Raw genomic sequence first — 11888 nt, forward strand, 5'->3', positions numbered from 1 at the left:
TATGCAAATTTTCAATGCTACAACCTTGACTTGATAATCTAGATCTCATGTTCTATCTCAGCCAACACATTATAATCATGATGACACAACTGCATACAATGACCTCATGCATGAAAAGATTCACCATGATAATGCATGCACAAAAAAATATATACATTGACATTCATAACAAATTCATATAAAACAAACATCCATTCATGAAAAACACATCCCAACAACAACATCAACAACTTCTAGATGTCACCACAATTGTAGCAATGACCACTATCATGCATACATAACAAGAACATATACAACCTACATGCATGCAAGGAAAACACATTCCTTCCATCTAGTCCATTGGTCGAACAATGCTTTCATACCACTGTATGGTATTAGATATCGCCCAAAAGGAATGGAAACTAGACAACCCCCAAAGATAAAGGAACCCTGCTCTCATACCACTCTATAAAACCCTCCTCCCACACTTACCCAAATTTATCGGTCCATCGGGGCAAATATGTGACAAATATTTACTATGCTATGATTCAACCTCCTAGATCACCTTAAGGAAGTGGAATCGAAAAAAAAAAACCTTATTGACCTCCCTTAGGTGCTACAGGACCCCCAAGGGCTAAACCACACTTCTAGGTGTCCGAACACTTAGTTAACTTTCCTTTTCACTGATCTGGATTACCAGTCACATGCAGAAACCTACATCCATGCGACTATAGGCCTACACCGTCATGCATAACCACAACAGGGGGGTGACTGCAGTATTTTTGAGTCAGTTCTGTGCCTCAGACCGCAAAATTTGTGCCACCTTTCTAGGGCTAGACTCCAGGTCACTGCCTCGAACTTTATGAAAATTTCCATAACAATAGATGGCACAAATATAGATCTTCTAAGACAAAACTTGATTAATTACTTGACCTAACAAAGTTGAACCATAACATACATTTCATAAAATACGCTAGGAGCATGTAATCTATAGGTCATAATCACATATCTGAATATAGGGATCTCGTTCTTGTTTGAGAATTATCAGGAAGGTCTAATGGCATCTTAGAGTAGCTACGTTATCATCTATTATTTCATTCATCCAATAACATTTCTTCTACTAACCAAAAAATGATTAGAGCCATACACATTATACACGATATAACTAGCATATAACCAGCAAATAACCAACATATAAACTAGAGAAACTCAACCATAACATCATAATCATAATCAATACATATGCTCATAGATCACAATAGAGAATAACTATTTTTAACATATAGAAATTCCAACCAAGTCAGGTACTTCTACGTAACACCTAACGATAGGCTGGGTTGAACCAAATATTTCTTTCAGCTAGTCACCCCCATGCACTATTCCAAGCATGAATGTGGGATCTCATGGAACCAACCAAGAACACCAAAAAAAGGCTTCCAAAGGCCAAACCACCTCAACCCTCTACCAATGATTCCACCTCATGGTGAAACATCACTAACCACCACCAGATCGATCTGCACCTAGTTTTTCCAAGGTTCTAGAGCATTTTTTACAACCCGACTTTCAGGACTAGTAACTCAACCCACAATTGTCATTAAAATTTCCAACCAAGGCTTATAGGATTAGTAACTTGACCCACCAAGGGCTCTAGAGTGTTTTTCCAAACTGGGCCTCTAGGACTAGTAACTCAACCCAAGGTGTTGCAGGGCTTTGAGAGTGCTTGTCCAACCAAGGCTCCAAGAACTAGTAACGCAACCCACATCCATAAGGAACATGAGAACCAAATAGAAAACATAGATAAACCCATAACACCATGGATTTGCAGAAAATGGAAAGGCTAGAAAAAAACGTTGGAAATCCAATAAATCCTCCATGCTAATGACTAGTCATAACTAAGAAATGACATTCATATGCCATGCATGCCAAAACTAGCAAGGAAACCGTCCATGCAACTTGATACCTGCAAGAAAAATGTGTTGTAGTTTCTGATCCTATTGTTCTCTTGTGCTTTCCTGCTTTTCCTTTTCCTTCTTGCTCCAAATCCCAAGTATGCCACACTCCTCCAAGAGTGCTCCAAGAAAAATTTGTGTCCAATAGTATGAAAGGGAGAGAATAGAATGAGAGTGCCAAAGAGTGAACTGACAAAACATTTTGGATTGATCCTCGTAAGGCTTTTTATCATTGAGGCCTGTAATTGTTTCATATTCCTTCATTTTTCATTCAATTTCATCCTTACATCCAACCTACAGCATTTCACCTTCCTTTTCTCCTATTTTCCTTTATTTTCATAAATAAATGCCAATTAATGCCTCTTCTCCTTTTCCAACGCATTTTTTGCCAATTTCTTATCCATAATATCCATAAATAAACACCCACTATGATGTTTTTCCCACAACTGAGCTTGGAATATGTGTTCCATGATCTTGGTCTTACATTTTTTGCATGGAAATTCTCATACAAAAATATTAACCATGGTAATCTTGATATTGGCCCATAATAATGGTTGCATCGACATTTATTTTATCCCGTCAATGAATACTAATGCCATTACCAAGTGATTTACCTATGCTATTGACTAAGGATAAGACTATATAAAGAGATTTAGATCAAGGTGTTACATGTGCAAATGGATGAGTCGTTCACATGGGATTTGATCTAAAATAGGTGTGTACGAGGAAGGAAGAATAAGACTCAGATATGAAAGATCTAGAGACATGATGAAATATATGATGATAGATTTGTGGCTTTAGTTATGTTGTGATTTGAATATGTTTTGACACTGAAGCGTGTGGAATGTGAGTTGTGCTTACAACAAATTTATGCTTCAGGAAGCTAATATTTGTACGTTGGTTTTCTTCAGGATAGTCATGTACATACGTCGATCTGTTTTAGTTAAGTCACGTATATATTTTGAGATTTTTTATTCATTATGTTGATATATGTATGTAGGTGTTATGTACGGTAATAGTGTATATACGTAGATCTATCATGTGGAAGTCAAACACACTCACACACACACATATATATACACACTAGGGTTCACATTTTCTGCTAGATAATGATAAATGATGATGTTTGTTCTATTTTATGTTGTCTGTAAATGATGCCTCTATTTTATGTTTCCAACAACCTTGATTGGGTTGATTGTGGATTGGAATATTGATTTATGCCTAGTGTGGTGATATATGATTTATTTAGCAATCAGTGATTTGGCTAGTACTAGATTCAATGAGTGATTCTGTGTTATAATGAGCTAAATGATTCAATGTTCATTATTCTAAGAGAATAGGCTGTATGCATAGGAAGCACATATATACATAGGTTCTCTTCAGAACAATATCATATACATTCTGAAGTAAATTTTATTAGGGTTTGCAGTCACAACATTTAGCTTCTGTGATGACTAATAATGTATGGCTTGGTGTATTAATGAAACGTTGTGCATTTGTATGATTTGGTTATGGTGATTCAATATTGATTTAATATTCTATGACTCAGTATGGCATCTTGGATTTTTCAATGATTATATGATTTGATTCAATATTTGGTTTCAAAGTTGTTACTTGTTATTGAGGATAATGTTGGGTATGGATCGAGTTTGAAAATATGATGAAAGGTGGCCTACATGTTTTGATGTTTTGAGTGAGGTAGATCCAGTCTATAATATTATGAAACATGGTCCACAGAGGGTGTTAAGGGTTAGATCTTTCAGTGAAGGAGTCAGACCTTCCTTCCAGTGGTAGTTGGTACACTTGTTGAGGGGTAGGTGCACCGTTTTGGTAGGAGCCACTAAATGAGTTTAGGGGGTTGTAGCTCCCTTCCATTTGGTGGTGGAGAACGATTGGATATTTTATCCTCTGTTATCACTCAGGTTGTTCCCTTTGACTCCCAAGAGAATACGGCCGAGGTAACCACAAACCAACTTTGGATTACAGGTTCTAGCCTACCGACAATCAGAGAGGGCTCTCTCTTTTGATTTAGCTTTGTTTTTTAGGATTTTAGGCTAGTTATGAAGTATAAAATTTTGTTTGAATTTTGGTTGTCATCTGTTGTCTGAAGAAGGGTTTGCAATGATCAAAGAGGGTTTATTCCATTGGGCAATTGGAGTCCATGACTGATTATTACTTAGTGCCTGTGATAAAAAGTGTGCTACTGCAGAGCCAGATAGGTATTCATGATACAAACCTTTGATTTAAGAAGAAACAGTATAGAATCACACCATGAAAGGCAACAAAGATTTCTTTCTTGGTGATACAGAACATAAAGGGCTGAATCTTATTCAAGAGCAAAAGAGAATTCTCGAATAGAATTTACCATAAAATTAGAGTAAACAAGAGCTTTTAAGAATTTCATATTTACAACTAATCTTGAAGAAAACATAGTTAGCAGGAATGATTGAGTTTAGTGTGTCTTACTGGACAAATCCTGAACTATTAATTTTCCTTCCTACTAAGATTATCAAACATATAGCATAGATGAGTTATGTAAACATATAAAACATAGACACAGTTAGGAAAACACTTATTACATCATGAGAAAACACGAGAGTTCTGCAACAGCTAACAATCCCATCACAACACGTCCAAGCATAGCCAAGTTGAGAAAACCAGCAGCTTCTTGTATTATACTTCTCAGAATATACAGCCGAGTTCTTCAGAACAAATAAACAACAACCACCAAATAAACTAAGCGGGGAGTATATATACAAAATTATCTTTACAAAATATCTTAAAATGAGTCATTGACTCATAACTTTCTCTACCAACTCTCAAAAATAGTGGATACAATAGTTATTGCTATTAAAGCAGATTGATTACAGCTAGTCATTCCTGTCAGAGATCTTTGACTTTTGGAGCGTCTTGGGACGGCTGAGCACCTTTGCATTGATTTTGAGAATTCTTGCATTTATGCTGCCCTGTCATGATGTTGTTGCATTGGACACATCAATTGCATTATCCAGCTGTACCCAGACACTGTCCTTTTCATCTAACTGTCTCCCACTGTTGCTCCAGGTAGATTTAATACATGAGTCATTTGAAAATGCTGACCTTAAGCCAAAATTAATTTATCAAAGTAAAGTCTCTATCATACTCCTCCACCATTCTTCAGTGGGCAATTGGTGCCTCTGTATTTTGATTAGAGTTTCATCAGCTTCAGTGTATTTGTAATAATTGGGAGGAACTGCAAAAAGGTGCCTGATCTCATGCTCAATAAAAAATAGATTTTCTAGCTTATCATAAAGATCCTGCCCAGATGGGGGCCCTGCTTCCTTTGGAGCACTTGCAGATGCTGTTATTTGATTTGTTGCAAAGATGTTGACCCTTTTGGCATAATTTTCATGTGATAACAATCTTCCTGCACTGGTCACCAAACTGGGGAGGCCCCTGTTATGTAAAACTATGATTTTTGCAATAAATCCATTCACTTCTGCTTGTATTTCTTGACACTTTCTCTCCAATGTCTGGACATAATTTCTCAGGTAAGCACCATTTTTATGAGCAGAATAGTATCAGTCATGTCTCTAATGCCCATTCCTGCTAGCCGAAGGCCAGTCCGATTGTTAAGGACATTTATCATTCTATTGGCTATTTCAGGCATACTCCCTAAAGATGCCCTGGCTCTTTGATTTTCAGCTTGATCTCTGCCTAGAAGATCCATTTGCTCATGAATTGTTTCAATGGACTGCCATTGGTCTGTAATGGATTAGCCAATTTTAGCCCATAAAATTTTCTTCACATCAGCTATAGTTTTGTTCATGGTCAATTCATTTTCCAGCTCCTTTATCTTTTTTTCCAGGGTTCTTATTTCTCTTGTCCTTTTAGCCACATTCCGCTTTGATTTATCATATTTTTCTTCCAGTGTAGCCAATTTTTCTTTTGCCACCTATAGTTCTACCATCTGTGCCTCAAGAGCCTCCAGTTCCTTCCTCATATTCTGCATGTCAAGGCTGGGTGCTTGCTCTGGTGCTGCTACATTTGGTGCTGGTGCTGAAGGGCCCGCTTATGATGTCCTTTCTGGGGGAGGAATTATTACTTGAGGAGCATCCTCAAGATTTATAACTTGCTGAGGTGGCTGAGACACCTGTTCTCCTTCCTTTTGCTTTAGGGCCGCCTCCAAGGCACCCTCTGTCTCCACTAGCCTTTTGTGCAAGGCCACCAGCATGGCCGTCACATCCTGATCTCTTCTTTGCTGGGCAACATCTTCAGTCTGAGGGTGAAGGGTTGGTGGTAGCTTAACCAGCTTCTTCAAAGCTGCTATGTCCTCATCTTTCTTCTTCATTAATGCTTGCACTCCCTTAGGGTCATTTGGATCATGCCCCAGTTCTATGATAATTTCTTCCAAGGACTTGATTCTATTATCCTTGGCTTGAGAGGAAGCTTTCTCTAGCTCCAATTGAGCAGTAGTGTTATTCAGGGAGTTTTGCAACCTATGTGCCAATAGAGTCTTATCAGCCAATGTGGCATAAACCATCTCCCCTGTTTGTTTGTGCAGCTCTATCTGATCCATGGGATGGATGTCCTTGGCAAAGACCTCTAGGTTAGTCCTGATATAGTCAGCAGCTGACTGGGGCTGCAGCATGGTGGGCCTAAAATGACTAAGAGTCATTTTTCCCTCTTGGATATCGTAGGCTGACATAAGCCTTTCTTGATTGGTTGGTGCCATCTTGAGCAGCTGGTTATAGAGTTGGACTCTGATTGGCTCATTTCTTGCTTTTATCTCTATAAACTGCTTCTTGATGCTAGGCTCAGATCTTGTCTGCTGTCCTGATGAACTAACTTCTCCTCCATGATCCATTTCTTGTTCCTGCTGAAAGAAACTGGCCGATGTTTCAATGTTGGGAGGGAGCATGGTATCAGTGGGTCTTTCAGGCATCTACTCCTCAGAAAAGGGATTCAGCCTTTGTCTTTTCTCACCTTGCTGATCTGTTGAGGTAGTGAGAGGAGTTTCCTCCTGCCTATCTCTCTTCCTGGTTCTTTCTTCATTAGCTAGAGTTTGTAGCACCGAGGTTTCCACTATTACCTCCTGCCTAGGAGGGACTTTTTCCTGAGTTTGCTACTCTGTATTTGAAGGTGCCTCAGCCATCTCTTCTTGTTGTTCTTCTTGCTGCTCTACATTAGAGAGTGGCTCCTCTTGTTGCATCTCTTTTCCTTTAGCTGTAGTTGCTGCTTGAGTAGTGGCTTGGGTAGATTGCTGGGGAGTAGTAGAAGAGGAAGCAGCTACTCCAAGATGCTTGAGTACTGAGGAGCAAACCTGTCCAAAAAATTCTAAGTCAACGGATTTTTCTAACTGCTTCATTGCTTTTTGTGCCATTTCTTCCCTAGAACATGCCTCCACTAGGGTGCCCTCTTTCCATTCTAATTGATTTGCATATTTTTCAATGTGTGGGATTCTGACATGGTCATAGCTGGCAAGTCTGTATCTGACTCTTCTAAGACTTATAAAATGATTGGGGTCATAGGGTGACCAAAGGAAGCTTGTTTGCAGCTGGAAGCTCTTTAGAATTTTATCTGCCTCTTGCCATGCTTCTTCTCTTTTGTTGAAAATGAATGGGCCCAGTTGGTGTTTGATTTTCAGCTATGCTTTCTTATTTCTGCTATGAAAATGAATCATGTCTGCATTTCCAAATTGCCAAAAATACTCTAATGCAAAAAGTCTCATGGGAACATACTTTGGCAGTCTATAAGGGGCTAGCTCACTACCATATATTCTAATTACTGTGTGGTCTTGGTAGAAGTACCAATCTCCAATGCTATAATTCTTTGAAAGTTGGAGGATCTTCTGCATATCGTCGGTGAGTCTAGGAGGAGGAGAACTCTGTAGCAGAGACAAGGCCGGATAGATGAACAAATCAATGAACTCACAATAGCTGTATGGGGAGCAAGAGATATGGTGACAAACTGATGACCAAAATACCATTGATCTCCTGTTTCCTTTTGCATCCAACTTTCTCAAGGAAACAGGGAAACTATCAGGCTGAAAATATAATATCAAGTGATATATATAGGAGGTGTAGTTGAATACCCTTTCCCTCTCCAAATTCATGAATTGCTCATGAATCTTGTCAGCAATAAATGTGGCATAATCATACTGGGCAGCAGGAGGCTGCCCTCGAGTGAAGATGGATAACATCACCAAGGTTGTATCATCCACAAACTCACTGGTATTGAATCCCAGAATGCAGGATATCATGTCCACTAGCAGTCTCCCTGTATCATTGAACCAGACGTGTAGATAAGGAGGAGGTTGCTGGGGCTGATATTCTGGCTTCATGAACAATTGGCCAATCTTTGTGACCTCTGAGCTGGGCAACTCGGCAGCTTCTTGGAGCAGAAAATTCATAGAAAGAGGGACCAGAGGTTTAGTTGGTTTAAAGTTCAGCATCAGATTTATGGATTGATGAGTGATGTGGAATAAAATATTCCTAGATGAACCCAAAACTGCTCTTTGTGAGGGTTCATAGTGTTCACAACACTGATGGATGAGGTCTGGGAACACATTGACTTGAGGTAGGTAATAAATGGGCAAATTAAACTCCCAGATACCTATGTCATCAGCACCACTCATGTATTTATCCTTCAGCTCACAAATAGTGTGTATGTGATATTTGGTAGTTATCTCAACTATTTCTTTAATTTGATGATCCCGGTCAGCAAGCGCCAGCCAGTCCAAGTTCCTCTGTGGGGCACTCAGGGAAGTAATGTTCAAGGCCACAGGGGTATCCATGCTTCACTTATCCTTTGAACTAGATTTATACTTGAATTGTGGATGAATGTGGTGAATTTTGACAGAGAAAGAGATTTTCAAAGAGAAACAGGGTAGCTTTGGCAAAATTGAGGTGAAATGCTGTCAAAGGGGGCGAAACAGGGTGAATTATCTTGCTGTGGTGCGCCCTGCGACACGAAAAAACTTTGCAAAGGGTCTGGGTTGAGCACAATGCAGTGAGTGAGGGGATTTGATGAATTTGGGACCTCCAAGGGATACTAGTTCGGTTTTTGAAGGTATAGGAGTTCAGAATGCCGGATACTGGTTATTTTGTGTTTTTAGCAGAGGAAGACTGAAAAACCAGTTCGTGGGAGAAACGGGTAAATACCTGGTTGTCGCGCGACGGGGGAAGATGACCGTGCGGAATTCTGGGCGGCAGCAGCTCAAGGACGAATTTCTGGAGGTTGGCGGAAAAACGTCGTAAATGCATGCAATCAACAGAGTGCTCAAACTTACGAAAAATACAAAAAAACATGATTTTTGGGCAAAATATGGAAAAATTAGTTTTTTGGCGCCTTTTTGATGGATGACGTCAGCATGACGTCATTGGTGGGGTCGAGTACGGCAGGATGACGTGTCAACCGGTGAGTGGGCTGACCTGGACGAGCGACGTGGTGGAGCTGTCAGAACCATGGCGAAACGGGAGCTGACACGACGTTGATGCGGCAATGACGTGGTGGTGATGCAAGGATGACGTAAGGCGGAAAGGAAATGGCGGTAAGCGGTTTTATCGGACCGCTTTTGTTATGGGCCCGGTTTGTGTCAGAAGCCACCCGATACAAGCAAAAGTCGACACGCGTCCACGGACAGACGTCATCATTCTGACAATATCGGGTGCTAAATGACGGCGATTGGGGGCGGTCCAAAATCGCCAAGGACCGTTGGATGGGAGGGCTCGGATCCGACGGATGACGGGACGCGGAGATGGCAGAGCGATACGGCGGGGCCCGTCTAATAAACAATTATTATTTGTGGAAAATCGCGCCGGGATAAACTTTGGATAAACCGAATTTGTGGGTTTTATGAAGTTTTAGGGACCAGCGGGTAAACTATATACAGGTTTATAAAGTGCGCTAGGGCTATTAGATCAACCAGATGTTGATTTAATCCCCCAAAATAACCTATGCATGCACACTTGCATTAGCACCAGACTTTATGACGCCTTCGCCTTTTTGAGTATTAAGGCTATATTGCCTGGGGGGGGGGGATATATATTTTATGCGATTTTTGCACAAAAAATGGTATAATAATAGGGAAAAGGGGAAAATTGGGGAGCTAAATAGTAAAATTAAGGGTTAATATGGATTTGAGATGAGAGAGAGGAACTGAATACTAAGTTTAATGAGTAAACTTAGGTGCAGAAACAGATGAAAATGATCAAGTGTTTTACACAGGAAATGTGGCTTTCTTGTGTAATAGGAATCAACACCTTGGCTTGATGTTGCCATAATCAAAAGGTGATATTAGTACTCAATGAGGAAATCCCATTAGACCTTTAGGGAATGTTAGAAAGAAGTTTTGTGGGGAATGATTGGGGAGTTAGACATGCTTCACTGTGTTGTTACCAAAATGTTGAAACAGGTGAACCTTCTCTTGCCAATATATGCTTTATGTCAAGGCCAGAAATATAAAGGAAAACAAGCTTCTGCAACCTCTTTCTACCTACCCATCTTAGTGCCTAGCATTTTTTATTACTTCAAGGAGGGTGCATTTAGACTTGCAAACCCTCAGTTGCTCCTTTCCTTTTTCTTTTCTTTTCCTTTTGAGTTTTTATCTACAACTACCCTTATCACTTCCAAGGCCCCAGATTAAGCAGTTGGGAACCTTTATTCTCTACCTAATCTACTAATCTGCCAAGATTAGATAGTTTTGACAGATTCTCTTTCTCTATTCTACAACATCAATTCAAACATGGCATGATCCAGATTAGACTGTTGGATCACCCATCCAAACTATGTACAGACATGTTCTTTCACAGAAATATGGGATCTTTGCATCATCAAAGTAGAACATATTTGGAATTTCCCTTGCCAATCATGAAAAATGAAACCTATTGGTATAGGAGGCTAACAGCCTCTTTTAGGTCGGTGTCTGTGTGTTGATAAGAGTCTTTACCAGTACAAAATGTAACGAAGGATTTCTTTATAATAAAAAAAGAAGACAAAGATGATAACATCAGTGGTGTTCTACCACATTGAGTTTCCACCTAAAATCATGGTGTTCTATGTGTGTTGCTTATTTGCTATGATTCATCTATTATTTATTGCATACAAAATGGACAATGAATTAATAATTCAATGGTTAAGCTAAATCATTGATGGAAGTTATGATAAATTAAGAAATATGGATATACATTGTTTGAATTTGCTGATGTCACATACATACTCTGGGTTCTTAAATAACAATAGCTTAAAAAAAATTAGAATAAGAATTGAAAATTTAAAGTTAGTTAAAATATTGATTCAACCCCCTTGTCGCCCCGCTTGCCTCTCAATATTTTTCCAAACAAAAAGAAAATCAAAGATAAACTCATTTTATGAATGCTTAAATTTACTTAAAATAAAACTTATTATAAACATATTTTCATAGCATAATTTACGTTAATATTGCAAAACTTATAGAATTGATCATTATTTTGATTTTAAAGTATGGTGTACTAGTTCAATATTAATTTTTTAATTTTTTCTTTCATTATTATATATCATTATTTTTAGTTCGTAACATGGATTACTAATGATTAGATTTGTTTATATTTGCACCATGCTACATGGAACATTAATACCTAACACATTTATGTCAATTATTATATATTTTTATATTTCTTATTTTATTGATTGAATATAGGTATAAATAATTGAGAAATGCCACTTCTAAATTGTCATAAAATGGATAAACAACATTTTTCACTCCCTAATGCATTTGGTATCTTTAAATGATATAATTAACCATGCAATTGGAAAACTTATCATCCCTCTAAAGATCATGAATCAGATAGTGTAGAATTTCTTGAGGAATAACTGATATCTATAGGCCCAAAAGAGAGATTTCATGTCCAAATAGAAGACAATATTTCCATGGGCTTATGGCATAAAATATTGTAATCGTGTTGAAGGGATAAAATGTTTACAATGTCTGAAATTTTTAAA

The 11888-nt window shown here is 38.6% G+C and overlaps 1 pseudogene; it reads left to right on the forward strand.

The window, feature by feature from the left end:
* Positions 1–9403, forward strand: part of LOC149165690 (outer envelope protein 64, chloroplastic pseudogene) — a 35010-nt pseudogene extending 25607 nt beyond the window's left edge.
* Positions 9404–11888: the final 2485 nt, after the last annotated feature.

The sequence above is a fragment of the Pinus tabuliformis genome, chromosome 5_1 (genome assembly GCF_031772625.1).
Source record: "Pinus tabuliformis cultivar Carrire ecotype Pingquan chromosome 5_1, CPIR1, whole genome shotgun sequence".
Classification (NCBI taxonomy): domain Eukaryota; kingdom Viridiplantae; phylum Streptophyta; class Pinopsida; order Pinales; family Pinaceae; genus Pinus; species Pinus tabuliformis.